This window comes from Corvus cornix, chromosome 1, assembly GCF_000738735.6.
Source record: "Corvus cornix cornix isolate S_Up_H32 chromosome 1, ASM73873v5, whole genome shotgun sequence".
NCBI lineage: Eukaryota > Metazoa > Chordata > Aves > Passeriformes > Corvidae > Corvus > Corvus cornix.
The window spans coordinates 90,541,666-90,558,225 of record NC_046332.1 but is presented as its reverse complement, the minus strand read 5'-3'; positions in this window follow the sequence as shown (position 1 = coordinate 90,558,225).

Sequence of the window (16,560 nt, the reverse complement as noted above, 5' to 3'; positions counted from 1 at the left end):
TATCTGAACACTTACTCCAGATAGCAGAAAGAGTAAAATTTAATGTAAATGTCTTATTAAAAATGTATCACATGGCAAACTATAAAATTAAGAATGTATTGTATTTATCTCACGTATAGCATACTTAAATTAAGCTATTTAACAGCAGCTTCTTGCAAGATAAGCATATTTTAGGAGCCTGAAGATCTTTTTGTAATGACTTGCATGCACTCTGGTTCTCCTCTAATGATAATAGGAAATACAATAAGCATGGATGAATACATTGCTACCAGTATGGGAATAAAAAGCCAATTTACTCTTGTTGGAAGGCACATCTAATAGGCTAAAATAATTACTGTGTTATTTTTCCAGTGTTGCATGTGCTTCTTGAAGTATTCCCCCTTCTCTTGTTTCACCATTTATGCAGTGCTGACAGTATCCTTCCATCTCATGTCTGTGAAACAAATCTTCCTTGCCCAGGCAGTCTTCTTGTTAGTGTTATCCTGAAGCATTAGCTGACAGTTCATTGCTATTCAATATCTGAATATTCTGAAAGAGCAGTATTCTGCCCGTTCCAGAAATGACTTGCACAAATGCCTAATGTTTCATGTGCTGCTTCACTAGAGCCATGGCGGCAGAACTGTCTGTCTGTGTGTGGCTATCAACAACCAGTGACTCGTTAGGTGGACTAAGCAAACAATCACCTCATCTGTCTTGGGGAAAATGCATTTGACCAAATCTTTGTGTTGGGCCCAGTTTTGTTCCCCGAGGAAAAGGTCCCATAACCTTTGTGTGCATATTGCCATGTTCCCTTCTCAGTGACTCTGGATGACTCAATGAGTCAAGTACAGTGTATTTGGTCCACATGCATCTCAAAACACCAAAAACCAGAACCATATCAAATCACATGGCAAAATATGTGCTAGAAACGCCCAAGACTAGGAAAGGAGTGAGACTCACATTTTGTAATTCAAGTTCAGTACCAGACATGCTGAGCTGAAGCAACACAGTATTATGAAATTCATCACAAATTTGTATGCATATGAAAAGGCAAAAGCTTTTTGTCATGTTGCTGTGAGAGAATATGATAGAATTATTTGAAACAAATACTTGAGGTCCCAGTAAAGAAGCTGTGTAGTGACCTCTGTAATAGCTTATGTCACTATAGATTGTTAAATATAATATTTATAAATATTATAAAGAGGCAACTTTACTGCATGCTCCCTCACCGTAACTTATGACTCTCCTCATTGCAATAATGCATAATCCTGTTGCCTTCATGCTTCACATAAGGACATACTAGGCAGGAACCACACGATGGATCTATTTGCTGCCAGAGTTTGCTGTGCTCAGTTGGTAGAGAGTGACAGGATTGTATATTGTTACTCTTGTGCAAATGAAAAGAAGATGCTCCGTGGCAGGAGATGGGGAGGAGGAAGGGCAGGCAGGGAGCAGGAGAAGAGAAGGTAACCCCTTTGGAGATCCAAAACACCAGACTCCATGCTGGTTTTCCCCTGAAGGTTGAAATTCACAGCACAGCACAGAAGTTTGCTGTAGTGCTGGGTCTCCGGGTCCTGCAGCAACTCACCTCACTGGAGGCAGCAGAGGAGCATTGCTTGCTTTCAAACATAAATACATGGCAGGTGTCATTCCAGCTGAAGGAAAGAGTAATAGCTGATAAGAAAGCCATTCCAGTCCTTCTCAAGGCACGAGTGTGCACAGCCCACTGCATCCTGCAACATCTTCAAGCTGCCCTTGGGAAGCAAACAAACCTTGGAACTTACCAAGACTAGTCAATAATTGTTTTTAGCTAAACTTTGACATGATTGGAACCTATAGAGGGCTTTTCAGTGAATTACTGCTAATGGCATTTATTACCAGCATTAATAGTAATTTACCCACTGTTAATCAGAGCAGCCAGGTAAGAACTTCTCAATCAGTGAGTTCTCACTTTGCGAGTTGACTAAAATATGTTATGCTACCATTAGTCAGAAAGCCTCAGCAAACAGCCTGTAAATTTAGACAGAGCCTGGGATCTTGAAAATTTACACCCTGCTTGTGTCTAATTTATAGTCACTGTTAATATTTGTGCCAAGACTTGGGCTTTCCCACTGATTTAAAATACATAGTCATAAAATGTTCTCCTGGAGAGGGCCATCGGATTGCTAGTAGAAAATCATGTTCTGTTTAGTGGAGATATTAGTGGTATGTTCATTACAGGGGAAAGTATATCTTCCTATCTGCAAGGCTGGTAGGTTTTGCTTGGGTCATTTAACTCACTACCTGTAGGACTTACTGAAATTCTCACTCAGGTCTGTGTTCACTGAACTGCAGGACATATTTGCAGGTAGGGTGGTGTCGGAGCCTTGTTCAGGATTCCTGAATAGGCTGTCATCAAGAGAGGCGTCTGGTTCCCCACCTCCCCAGTGGAATATCCAATTCCCTCACTTGAACAGAAATAGTAAAAACATCCTTTTGTGTGTCAAGCTATAATATCAGTGATAATTAGTCTTCCCTGAAAAACAGGAGAGAAGGGAGGGTAACACTGAAAAGCAAAATAATCTCAAGTTAGAACCTCTTTATGTTGTCAGAAAGGGCAGTTGATGCATTTGTATTAGGGATGCCCAAAGGGAGGGACAAAGAGGACGGGGTTGCCTTTGTTAACACACCAACCAATTCTTTATTAATTCATGCCAGAAGCAGAGTCTGTGCTCCCTCCACAAAGTTCTTGTAACAAAAAGCATTTTAGAAGCTAAATGTTTTCTGGAAATCAATTTAAGATGGCCACTCTGCTTAATCAGCATGAAGTTCAGTTCTGCATCAGATTACTAAAGCATACCATTGTCCCCAAGGGCTTAAAATTCCTGCAGTTTCATATCAGTCATTTTGCCATGAGCACTGCAATTCCCATAACATGATCCAGGTCTTGGAAATACGGGTAGGAACAGTTAAAGTATCAACATTAACTTGTCTGAAACAGGCTACACTGATAAAATATGTATTTCCAGATGTTTGGCTTCAGAGCATTATTCAAACTGACATATTGCAAAGATTTATCTTTATCCAGCCTGTATGATACAACCTGGTCAGACACAACAAAAAATGAAATATTTTCTTTTTAAATAAAATGGAAGACTGCTGAAACCTACAAGTGGAAGTCTGTCCAGTTTTGATAGCGATTTACCCACCCCCTGGCTGGACTTGGCCAGAAGTGTGTCAGAGAGGAGGGCAGTGCCTGGACATGGAGCAGCCCTAGATGCCAGTGCCCATGGCCTGGGAAGGACTCAGAGGAGGCCAGCCAAGTGAGGTGCTGTTCCCAAAGCTACGTGGGGTACAGTACTTTCCTTTCCCAGATTTTTTTATCTTTCAACAGAAAAGGTTTTTGTTCAAATGGGAATAAAACCAAAACATGCATTTCTTCCTAAAAATTGAGTTATTCTCAGCTCAAGTCCAAACATATAAATTCCTGCCCTGTCTGTCTCTAGGCTGGTAAGAATTACTGTGTTTGAATAGCTGTAATGGTCTCAGGATATGTGTGAGTGCAGGGCTATAGGGAGAGGTAATAACTTTGATTAGATCAATGAACCAGGCTGGGCAACACAAATACATTTTGGGCACAGTCCTTTCCATAGACACGAAACAAAAGTGTGTCTAAGACTCTGCCTAATAAACTACTTATAGTTTTTTGTCTAAAAAAAGCTATTTCCTTAGAGCTCTGTGTGCTTCCATGAAATATTTGTGGGTGCCTTTGGTAAGATGAAATGCTAAAATGGCCCTTTTGCATTTCAGGGATCAGATCCTGGATAATTTCCCAATAAGAAACAGATCTGTTCTGAGTTTGGATGCTCTGTCATTGAAGTATTTCCTTTCAGGAGTTTAAATGTGAATTTAAGGAACTGCCAGTGACACCGTATGTTCTGCTTGAGGGTTACAGAGGTTTTACACAGGCCTGACTTGGTTCTGGCATATTCTTTAACATCTTTATGCATGCTAGAAAGGCCTCTCAGCCTGCCCCTGTTAGTGTCTCTCCTGACCCCATGAGAACAGGCCATGTACTGGCATACAGTCTGGGGGGTCCTTGACCCGCTGGGAAGGCTGAGAAACATGCTGGGGACACAGAGGGTGAGGTATCTGGTTAAGGTGTCCCACTACCCTGGTTTGTGAATTCCTGCAAATCTCCAGGGAAGGAATGCTTTGCTGTCAGCCAGAATTGCTCTTAATTTAAGACAAGTTAAGGTAGAATGGTGGGGGAGATTGTGGAAAGGGTGGATTTATTTAAGCAAAATTGACAACACGGCTGCCAATATTTATAAAAGACATAGGTCAAGAAACAAAAGAAAAGAACATGCTTACTCGATTTAATTTAAACCAAGGTTTTTTCTCACCTTTCTGCTGCCTGATTCACTGTAGACATTCCTAGGCCTACCTGCTTAGAGATTTTGTCTCTGCATTTCTCTGCATCTCTGTCTCAGACTGCATCCACTGCAGAGAAATGTACTGCCTGATAGGACAAATTTGCTTTCCTACCTAATCCTACTTTCAGATTCCACCAGATTAATCTTTTTTTTCAGAATACATCTCCCTTCTTTTGCAAAAGATATAGTCTTGCTGCTCCCTTTTTAATTAAAATAAACAATGTTATAGTCACTCTGCTAAACCAGCTGTTATCTTCTTTCCTTGATTGTAATTAACCCTTATGTGACAGTGTTATCAATGCTATTAATGACCAAAGTGGAAGTTTTAGATGAAAGTTTCAAGGTTCTACCAGAGTTAGATAATAGGCAGGATAGTGACAAATGTAAGCAGCAATATAAGGGAACTCATATTGAAAGGAAGTAGTAACACTTTTCATCAAGTATTTTTTTGGGTTTGTTTTTTGTTGTTGTTGTTGTTTTTGTTTTTGTTTTTTTTTTTAATTTGCCATCTAGAGAGCAAAAAGGATGTCTTGAGATATCAGGAAAACATTGGCCCCATGAGGGCAATATAAAACCAGATAATTAGAAGGGACTGCATGTATCAGGGCTTGAAAACAATCTGTGAGTCGGTGCTGTCTCCACATTTTACATCTTATGCAGTTTTGGTCATTCCTGTCACTAAAAGGTACAACTATAGTCCAGATGGAGTAATGAAGTGATTACTGACATGAAAGATTTCTATGCAATATTAGAAAAAAACTAAAACGCCATATTTTCAGTAGTTTTGTTCAAAGAAAAGAATATTTTAACAGATATTGCTTATGAAAACTTTTTTTTTCTGGCTAGCTACTGTTATGACTAGTCTAAAGAGGAAATGTGTAAGGTGATATTAAACTGTCATCTAAAATGAATGGGAAGGTATGTGTTGGATGCTGGAGATAAAATGAAAAAAAATCAATTGGAAAAGGAAACATTTAAAAACTAACTTTTAAAACCAGAGTACATAATTCAGTTCTGTAACCCCATGACAAGTATCACTCAGGAAAAACACTTTGCAGAAGGTTAAAAAGGATTAGACACAGACAGGTGATCAAGATGAATATCATTCAGTTACACTTGTTAAAATCAAATTTATAAGGAAAAAAAGCCATTTGTAGTCAAATAGCTCCCTGAAGTGAAAAATACACTTCCCTTTAGTTGTATCACAGTGCAATAGCTCATTACAGGTGGCTTTTGCCTTTGCTTAAAGCCCTTGCCGTCAGCTGCTGTCAGGCACAGAATATTGATCAGTAATGACTGGTAGCTGAGGGCAGGATGGAGGTGACCTGTTCACTGAGATTTCTTGCCCTTTTTCCTTGCATGCACTTTTTTTATCTTTTACTCCTCCCACAGTTTTCATTTCATGTGCCCACTTTCATTTTTTCTACTTTCTATTTCTTCTACACTTCTGCCTTTAACCTGTTTCTCCCAGTCTCACTCCAGGTAGTTGGACCTCTCAGCAATTCTTGTTGCTGCAACCTTCTCATGCTGTGTATTTGTCTTATTCACAGAATCATGGTTGTGTTGAAAGGCACCTTAAAGACCATCTAGTTCCAACCTCCCTGCTACAGGCAGGGACACCTCCCACTAGACCAGGTTGCTTAAAGCCCCATCCAGCCTGGTCTTGAACACTTCCAAGGAGTTAAGCTGCATTACCTTGTAAGTGGATGCAGACTTGTCTTGGGCATGACTTTATGATGTTGTATCCCCTATCTCTGCTCTATGCCCTGAAATAATTTTGTGCCTTTCTGTGCCTTTAAACTGAGCCTGAGAGGGGGGAGAGCAGTTGTTCAAGGACACAGATACACACTCCTCTGCGTTCTGCTCCTGCTGCAGCAGCAAGAGCGGAGGAAGTGCCCTGCTCGCTTTCCAGCCATCTTTCAGCTCCTCTTCTCCGGAGGGAGACAGAGAGTTGAACTTTGTTTTCCTGGGACTTCGGTTTTCCCCTTCTTCTCTTCTGGGCTGTTTCAACATCAGAACACATCAGGAGAATTTTCCACCGAGGCCCCGGCAGTGGGCCCACACCGACCCAGCTCTGAGGAGGAGGAGAGAGACCACACCTACAGAAGGACTCTGAAATCTTCCCAGGTTTCTCTCCACAGCGAGAGGTTTTATTATTTAGCATTATTATCCTTTTCCTGTGTGTTTGTTAAATAAATAGTTTTTTTATCTCTTTCACTTTTCTCCGAGGAAAGTTTCTTTTTTCCTGAACCTGGTGGGGGAGGGATGGTTGTAACCTGCTTTCTATCAGGGGATATTTTCCTCCAAATTTGTCCAAACCAGCACAAGACTTCAAACAGGGGCTGGGACTGACTTCTGACCAAAACAGCCCATAATGTCTTCTCCAGGATTGTGCTCTCTGTGCTAAGATGTTACGGGTTTGAGACACTGGACCCATGTAAAGATCACCCAGTCTATTCTAGACTGGTTCCAGCGCATCCATGCCAGGCAGCCCATTCTGCATGGTGAAAGCCTCCTTCCTAATGATTTGGTAACACTGAACAAGCTTCACTCAGAGCACTGAATAAAAGATATAACGGCCTTTGCTGTAGTTGGATAAATAGATCAATAGATTGATTTTAGGAAAGTCCACCATTGCCTGACATAATTATTTTGCCATTTTGGGACATGGGTATGTGCATCTTGTGAATGCTGAAAAGGAAATTAATCCAGTCAACCCAGAGCAGTTTTTCTTTCCTTTTTTTCCCCCCCATCTTTCACGTACATGCAGGCATGACTAAGTAAAAATGTCTAAGCAGTTAGACATCAGGAACACCTGGTCAGGATGACTTTCTCTAACTGTTCAACTTCTGCTCTTAGAGAAAATTAGGACTTTATGACTTTTCCATTTTCAGTTCATGTGGATCAAATGGATCCTCATCCAGCATCATCCCACAGAAAATGTGCAAAAACTACTTAGATGATCACTACATTCACTGCTTCCTGGTGTTTAGAGGTGACTCAGCTGATGATGACAAACTCTGTTGTCTTTTCATGAACTGCCACTTAGTGGCCCAATAACATATTAGATAGCTGTTGCCTTTTCCAAACAGCAGGTCCCTTTATATTAATTTTGTTTCCTTGATATTCAGCTTGAAAGCAAAATCACAATTTTATTGTCATTTCCTCCCCAAAGGCAAAGCCTATGAAGATCCACTAGAAGAGAGACACTTGAGACAGTAGCCTCCTCTTTTACTCATGGCTGAGCTCATGTTATGACTGCAGTAACTTGCAGTGCGTAGGAACCCGTGTTGGAGATGATAAGCCTCTCACTGATGTGTTATCAACTCTCTGTCACACAGTGTGAGTGAATACAGTGGCCATGGGTCTGTGAGAGGAGCAGACTCTGGCCATTAGACTAACAGAGCTGTATAACACCACCTCTGAAGATTTATCTTCACCCTTAGTGTTATGGAGAGATCAGTCCCAATCCGTGGCTGCAGCTGAGCTGTGCTGGAAGCAGTGAGCACTGGCTCTGCTGCCATCCTGCTGCCCAGGAGAGTGTTCAGAGTGCACCACTGCTTGAATGCTGTCAACAATTTCTTCCCCTTACAAAACTGACAGGTATGAATGTGGCTGGAATAATGAGAAGGTTTTTAAAGACCACCAGAAAGGGAGAGTGCACTACTAAGCAGAAATCTTATTTCAGAATTAACTAGTATTCATCCTTTTGATATCATTGGGGGGTGAGTTTGCCCACAGGAATTTTTTTCTTGAAGGCTTGGTTGGTTTTTGTTGGGGTTTTCTCAATTGAAAACAAGCAGAAGGAAAGGAAAGATGTAGGGAAAATTAATTCCTTCTGCCTTCAACGCAGAAATGTTTTTTCTTTTACAATTCATGCAATTACCAGATAGTGTTAAAGTACAGTAATGTGGAGATGCATAGATAGCATCATATACAGCATATTCCATGCTGTAAGCACTCCTAAACAACAATCAGAGAGAGGCATGCAGCCACTTTTCTGTTGGTCTCAATGAGCCAATTTACAAGAAGAGGATTTTTTCATCCAAAAAGGTCCGAGACCTCCAATTATCTGCATAAATTTACTTTGTCCAGACTTGACAGGTTTTAGAGATTAAATTATATCCAGGCAGTTTCCAGACAGGTAAGAAGGTAGATTCCTCACCCACAGGAGCTGCAATCAAAGGATGGACAGATGGACAAAAAACTAGGGAGGGGAAGCTAGGAGACATGTAGTTCAGCACAGATTCAAATGGTGAATTAAGGAATTGCTTTTAACCCAATTGTTTCCCAAGCATGTCAGAGTGCTGTTCATTGTCTTGACAGATGTTTATTTTGCCTGCCTTTCTTCGCCTCTTTTCCTTGATTTTTGTTGGCATTTGTTTCCTTTTCTTTTTCTGGTGCATAGCTTATCCTGTATGTGTGCAAGTGTAGGTGCTTAAGACAATTGTTCAAACTTGAAAGGAATTCCTCTCTGCAATCACTGACTGCCTAAGAAGGATTTTGCTCCTGCCCAATAATTGTCGTTCACCTGTTTTGGTAAACTCTTGGTTGTCTCATTATTACTTAAAGAAAAGGTGCTTGGAATAAGAATGTGTTCCATTGAGCAGGTAAGTCTAAGCAAGTGTCTAACACCAGTGCCTATGAAGTTCATCAGAGGAACACTGATTGATTTTCTTTAAATAGACCAGACAAAGGGTAGAGCATTAGGCTTGTCTAAACAATATGCAAGTCAGCATGGGGCTATGTGTTTTCAAGGAGAGCAAAAATGGATTCATTCCAACAGCAGAATATAGCACTGAGAATAGCATAAGTATAGGAATTTAGTCTGAAACTTTAAAAGGCATATTTCCCATTGGGTTTAAGAGGAGATATTCCCATCCTTCATGAGCAGATACTCCTACTTCTAAAATTATGGCATTAGCACCTGAATGCAGTTTATTTTTATCAGTATGCCTGAGGGTTTTATAATAGCTGCCAAATGATTACTCACAAAGGGGTGTAAAGGGGACCCAAATTGAAGAAAAATAATTTTGGTCCCTAGAACTAGAGTATTAATATGTTTTAGTGCTCAAAGACTTGTTAATAGAATCATAGAAGCACAAAATCATAGAATATGCTGAGTTGGAAAGGACCCATCAGGATCATTGAGTCCAAATCCTGGCCATGCGTAGGAGACCCCTCAAGTCACACCCTGTGCCTGAGAGCATTGTCCAAATGCTTCTTGAACTCTGTCAGGCTTGGTGCTGTGACCACTTCCCTGAGGAGCCTGTTCCAGTGCATAACCACCCTCTGGGGGAAAAAACTTTTCCTGATACCCCACCTAAACCTTCCCTGATTCAGCTTCATGCTGTTTCCTTGAGTCTTGTCACTGGTCATGCGTGTGAAGAGATCAGTGCCTGCCCCTCTGCCTCCCCTTGTGAGGATGTTGAAGACAACAATGAGGTATCCCCTCAGTCTCCTCTTCTCCAGACTGAAGGAACCAAGTGCTAAACACCTAGCACATTTTTCAGGAAGCTGAAATTTGTCTAAGACAGCAGACTTTGGGTTCTTACCTGCTAAAGGAAGGCAAAGACCAGAATCCCTGTGGTCCAGAAAGTCCTGCCCCCCTGCCCCAAACAATTTTACATCAGAGCAGCATCTAGAAAAATGGAATTTCTTATTGCATAGGAGAAGATCCATAATTTTTTTCAGTATATCAAAGTGCTGTGCCTTGTCAAACAATCCTAACCATAACTGACAAGATTCCCTGATCTGTCTAGGTTTTCCTGCTGTCTGGCTTCAGAGCTACTAAGAATCTCAGCATCTGGAAGCCTTTACCTGCCTTGATTTTATTCCCAGGCTTTGAGGTTGCCAGACTTCCTGCTGCAGAGTAGGGCCCCAATTATCAGGACGACCTGGCAGAGGATCAGTCAGGAAACATTCAGGAAAAGTCCCTATCCACTGACAAGTGAATTAACATTTTGTTTTCCTTATTTGATCTGCCCAAGCAGTGCAGGAAAACTTGAATCCTGGGCAAAGAGCAGCAACCACTCTGACCAACAATATGTGTTTGCTCAAGGATGTCTGCTGGAGACAGGAGTTGTATTTTTAACAATTACTGTGGATCTTGCATTTGAGTTATGGCTCAGGACAGGTAGTGCCAGTACATCTTGAAGAGATGTTTCCATTGGCAGGAAAGTAAGAGCCTGAAGCTCTGTTCCCCTCTCCTTCACCAGCATCCAAACACAGCTAATAGCTGCCACTCTGGACAATCGAGAAAATCCAATCCAAGGATGCACAGATGAATCTCCTTTTTCCCCCCTTAAATAATAAAGAGCTCCAGCTCTCATTTAGTTGTAATGGAGAAGCACACTTGGATTATTCTGGAGCTTTTGGGGACTAATTGGCTTACATATATTTTCAACCAGTTATTCAGCTTTTTTGCTGTTTTTGGCATAACTCACAGAACTAATATTTCATGAGTGCTTGGAATGGCATCATTTGTAAGTACAGGGTCAGATCCTATGCTGGTACAAATTGTCTCAGCTTTCTTGAGCTGTCTGGAGGCAAGTCAATGTCTGCACTTGAGCATGCACCCCACTATGAGTACCCAGCAGCACAGAGAGCAGGGAGTCCCCTTCCACAGAGACAGAAGGGAAGGAAAGGCAGCTCCAGCCTTATAGCAGCATTAGCACTTTTATTTACTGTGCAGCCTGACAGCAGGAAAAGAAGGAGAGGGGAGCCTTGATTGGGGGTTTTCCATGTGATCTGCAGCCCCTTGCAGGACAGGAGTGGTAAGTATGGAGCACCAGCAACTTAAGTGACGCCTCTGGGGAAACCTTTGCTCTCTAACTGCAAGGTGTCTGTGGATCCCCGCTGGCACTGCACGGCCCCTTGCAGTGTTGCTGCACTTGTGTGCTGTGACTCTGTGCTTAGACAGTTTTAAGTGCTCTGATGAGAAGTTCTCCAGGCAGGTCTTTAACCCAGAGGTGTGCTGGTTATCTCTCGGTACTATTCAAGTCAGTCACATGCCTCCTTCTTGGCACAGACTAAACACCCCGTGGAAGTCTAAGGAATAAAAGATACGGGCTTGATGAGCACTGCAGACTTGCAAATGCTTGCTGATTCATTTCAAATAAACCATCTTCTGTGCTATGACAGGAGCTAATTTGGAGTCTCTATCTGTAGGTTACCTGCACTATCATTTCGGTGTAGAGACATGATGTAGATCAGAAACAGGTGCTAAATGCAGGATGAAAGTTTAAATAAAGCCTGCTTTTCAGAACGAGGCTCATCCCTGACTCTTCAGCTGGTTTTCAGAATACTTATGATTTTGGAAACTGTTCTGGTTGCAGAGTCCAAAACAGGACTGCCATGGTTATCTAGCTAGTACAGCCCATGCAAATGAATTGCCCTTGACACTGAGTATCTTTTCAGCTGTTTAATCAGCTCATGATTTCAGTGGCTGTTTTGAGAAGACAAAGTAGCATCTCTCAAATATATATCTCTTCAATTCTCTATAAGCCTCAAAGACTGAGTGGTAGAGAGAGGAAGAAAAAGAGATGTTTGTTAAAAGGAGATTTAAAAATAATTTATAACAAATCCAAACCAGCATGGCTGAGATTTTTTCCTCAACCAGGACACAGACACCAGCTGTGAGAGGAGTCCCAGAGCTGATTTGTTCGGGTACCCTTGTCACAGAGAGTGGCATTTCACCATTCCTGCACAGGACTGGAGCTGCCATGCCACATGGAGTTCTGATGGAGGGGTGCTTCCAGTCCTGCTTGACCCCACTAGGAGCTCACAAGCTAGATTTTTTGGTGCCTTCCACTCTGGAGTAGCTTGCCAACTTCCAGGGTGATCTGCTGCATTTAGGAAAGCCTATTGATATTCCTGTGCATAGTGTGTAAGTCCTAAAGGTGGTAATTTTCTCAGTGTTTGTAGTTCCAAAAAGTAAAAAATGAAAAGTACACAGCTGGAGGATCCTTTTCCATCTATTACACTTGACAAATTCACTATTCTATATTTCCCTTATCACAGCCAGTAGCATCAAAATTGAAAATAATATATAGACTTCTGAAGGTGCAGAAAAAGACACATTTTTATACCCACAGAAGGGGGTAGAAATGATTATAAAGAATGTGTTTTCCCTACCTTTGAATTTTATCTCTTCTGAAATCTAGTATTACAAAGACAAATCTCTTCCTTCCCTTCCCTTCCCTTCCCTTCCCTTCCCTTCCCTTCCCTTCCCTTCCCTTCCCTTCCCTTCCCTTCCCTTCCCTTCCCTTCCCTTCCCTTCCCTTCCCTTCCCTTCCCTTCCCTTCCCTTCCCTTCCCTTCCCTTCCCTTCCCTTCCCTTCCCTTCCCTTCCCTTCCCTTTCCTTCATCAGCATCAACATCAACATCAACATTTCATGATTTTTACATGGCATCACCTCTTAATCATACTCAAGGTCCTAGAGCACTTTAAGGATTCTGTATTTAGCACAGATTTTTCCAAAATCTGGTAGCTGTTATAAGTTGAATGCCTGTCACCTGTCTATTCAACATCTGCATTTTGGATATGATACAGCACGGAATCCAGCTGTTCCATATGTACTGTGCTGTGCAGACACAAATTCCAGTACTTTTGGGAAACTGGCTGCACTATATGGTTGTTTCCCTCAAAGACAGATGGTTTAGATAGATTAGGAGAGAATTAATGGACTTACTGAGTAGGGACTGTGTGTATGCTGCCTCTAACAAGTTCTGAAAGCATCCACAGGGAGCTAGATGAGGAGTTCAAGGGGTCTGGTGATTCCCTGAAGGACTGGATTGACATGATCTGAATGTGCACAAATTTCTTCTGAAGAAAATCCTAGTTATTCTTTTAGAAGACCAAGTTTCTGGACCTTCCTCTCAAGCACAGGGTGATTGCAAACTGTCTGAAGTGCCGTGGTGGAATCAGATGTATGACTTCTGTGGGAGTCCAAGCAGCAAGAGTGTTGCAGTAATGCGGTGTGTCTGGCCTGCCTTGAAAGGGGGCCAGTCTTAGCAAGGTCTTCATGGGAAAATACAGGGTATTGTCACATGGGTTATGAACAGATATAAACTCAGTGTGATAAACAACCAAATGATGGCTAGCATTATATATTCTGTGGAAGAACCCTTTATTTGGCAAAAGCTCTGTCAAAACTGGCTGCTCCTGCCCAAGTAGACGATCTGGCAGAAGTATCTTCAAAATACGTACACCCTCTAATGGATATGGTTACAGGATTTTAATCCAAACATATAAATACTGAAAGGAGTGGCAATAAACCTGACTCCAGAAACTATTTCTTTTTGAATACCTTAAAAATTTGCAGCATCCATGACAGCGCAAAAAGTGTCTGGATTTGGGATGTGTTTGCCACTGTAATTCAGACATACAATACCTCAGGATTATTGTTGTTTGTTTGAGACAAGAGGGACAGCAATGACCACAGTCCCAGTGCCATATCCAGCTATATGAGAAACCAGAAAAACACAACTGTTTGGAAACCTAATGTGTGAAGAAACAAACGTTTGAAAACAATTTCACCAAATGTGCTACTATTCAGTAAACTGAAATAGTGTAAATGTGTTTTTTGTTGGGCTGCAGCATACCTATGAAATCTGAATTTGTCATCTTAGGGAAAAAACGCTCACTGTCTATGCAATGCGATGTCTTTTTTTTTTCTTTGTTTTTGTTATGCTGTTTGACCTTCTGCTACTGTTTGATCTAGACCTGTACAAATTTATCTGATCTGTGTGGGTTTCATGGGTGCTATTAACCATCTGCTGTTGGAATCCGTTTTATGACACAGGCACCAAGTTGGACTGTCATAAATAAAAAGAAGAAAATATCAAGGAATAAATAATTTAGTGCTGCCATTTGTTGTGCTGGATTATCTTTGAAACATCTTCTTTGGGAAATGGAGTCTAAATTGTTCTACCCTAAAGCAGAGTATTGGGATTTTTATTTGCATTGGGGAGCTGAAGGTGCATGAACTGGCAATAGATGAGGAAAAGTGCCAGACAGAGTAAACTGTCAAAAGTAAAGACATCTGATTAGTTTAAGAAAAAGGCAGAAGGAGCACAAGAGACTTAGGTCAACTCCTCACTATTGCATTTAAGCTTATTTCCTGGAGGGTTGGATGAAATTCAAGCTACTCTGGACTCCAGGTTTTGTTATGTTTTTCTTCTTACATGGAGCTTGCACAGTTTTCCTTCCTCCAGCGGACAAGTGAGCTGTCAATTAGCAGAGGGTATGACCTCTGCTCACACAACAGCATTTTAGCAGAGGTTAGCGCCGCTGGAATCTGGAAAGTAGCAAAGGATCTGGAAACAATTTTTATGCTAAAATAATCTCCATGGTTTTCATTTTGAAGTTTACATATTTTTGCCCTCAATGTGATGTTTTTGGGAATGTACTGATAGAATCTGCAATTTTTTTTCTATATATTGTGGTCTCAATGGCCCGCTAGGCCAGACCAGCAGATTTAGCTGGGGAGAAAGTATGCCGCAGTTTAATCTGCTGCAGTAACATCCCAAAAAGCCAAATAAAATGCAAAAATACACAAATCACCATTCAGTCAAGACTTACTGTATTTGCTTTGTGCTTTGCTGCACATTGATCACCATATAGGTATTTCCTGTGGATCTAGCAGGTCCTTGCTAAGGAAGCATAAACAAAGATGAAGAAAGTTTATAAACATTGAAGGAGCACACTTCTGGGAGAGACTTCCAATTAGATGAAAATGGGGTCAAAATCTGAAATGGCTGATAGTAGTTCTATTATAAGGTAAGAGTAATCCCAGAGCTTGTAATTCAAGCATGTGATTAAAGTTTCCAATGCTTGCTTTGCTGGTAGATGCAAGTGAGGTTGAAGAGATTTGGTCATGTATTTTTATTCCAGTATTGTTAGTACTTTAAACTGAAACAATATTTTAGGGTTCTTGACTATATGCAGGACACAGGATTAAATTTGTGGTTTTGGTTTGGTTTTTTTCACTCCAGATGTACAACTTGGCTTTGATGAGGAGTGGGAGGAATTTGGGCTTTTCTTCCTTTGGAAGAGTGAAAACTAGCCACAGCTTGCAAAGGGACATTTCATTGGCGTTTGTAGTGATAGTAAACTGTCTTTTGGTCAGTGGTATGTATCTTACGCATTCAGGACTAAAACTACTGTGTTATAGGACACAGGGAGGATTTTTTGCCCCATTATACCATCAGGGGCTGTTGGTTTGTGGGTTTTTTTGTCTTCTGTATTGTGGAAGGAAGTATACACTCCCTAGGAACATGTGGTCATTTTTGTTCCAGAAATGTCATCATTTTTCTTAATTGGAAGTCCTCTCCTCTTGCAGGCAGAAATTTTGTAAAATTCTAGTCATTGTTCTAAAGGGATGAAGACTGTTGTATGGGGTCAGGGAGGGTTTAATATCTTTTGGTTTGGGGACATCTGGACCATATTGGTCCTGGTGGTGTCTTACTGTCATATGACAGCAAAGTAAAATTAGCAAACACAGTTAGACCCATCATGGGTGGAACATTTTGAGAATTATCCACAAGAAATTAGAAGGTGATGAACTTCAAAGGGTTCACTTTTGGATGCTGCTTACCTGGAGGAACATGGCTTCAGAGGCTATATTTAACGAGATACATATCTTTGTTTAAAATACAGACTTTACTAGTGTCAGCTGTGATTGTATGTCTTGGTTTATCACCCAAACTCCTTAATTTAAAGGTCCAAACTAGAAAAGCAATTGATCTACCATTTTCTCCATAGGGTTACTGCAGGAATGCTTAACATTCTAGACTGGTCTGCTTATTTTTGAAAGGACTGTCATATGTTGTTTAGACTAACAGTATAAGGTCAGTGAGATTGCTCGTATGTTAAAACTAGACACGTTGCTGAATTCAGTCTTCCTGCAGTTTGAGATTTGCTTATCTGACAGATAGCCAGCTTTGCTTTATGGAGATATTCAGGCTGTTGGTCTCCTGGCTTAAAAAGAGGGAGCCGGTTTCAGGACAGTGCTTATGAAAATCCCGGCTTAGAACTCACTTTCGGTTTTAGTAGAAAACCCCAGTTTTTTATACCTTAAAACCATGTTGAAAAGTAGATCTTTATTTTTACTCAGAGGAGCCAAAAAAAATCTCAAAATGTTAACAGGAGGTACTTGCGTCAA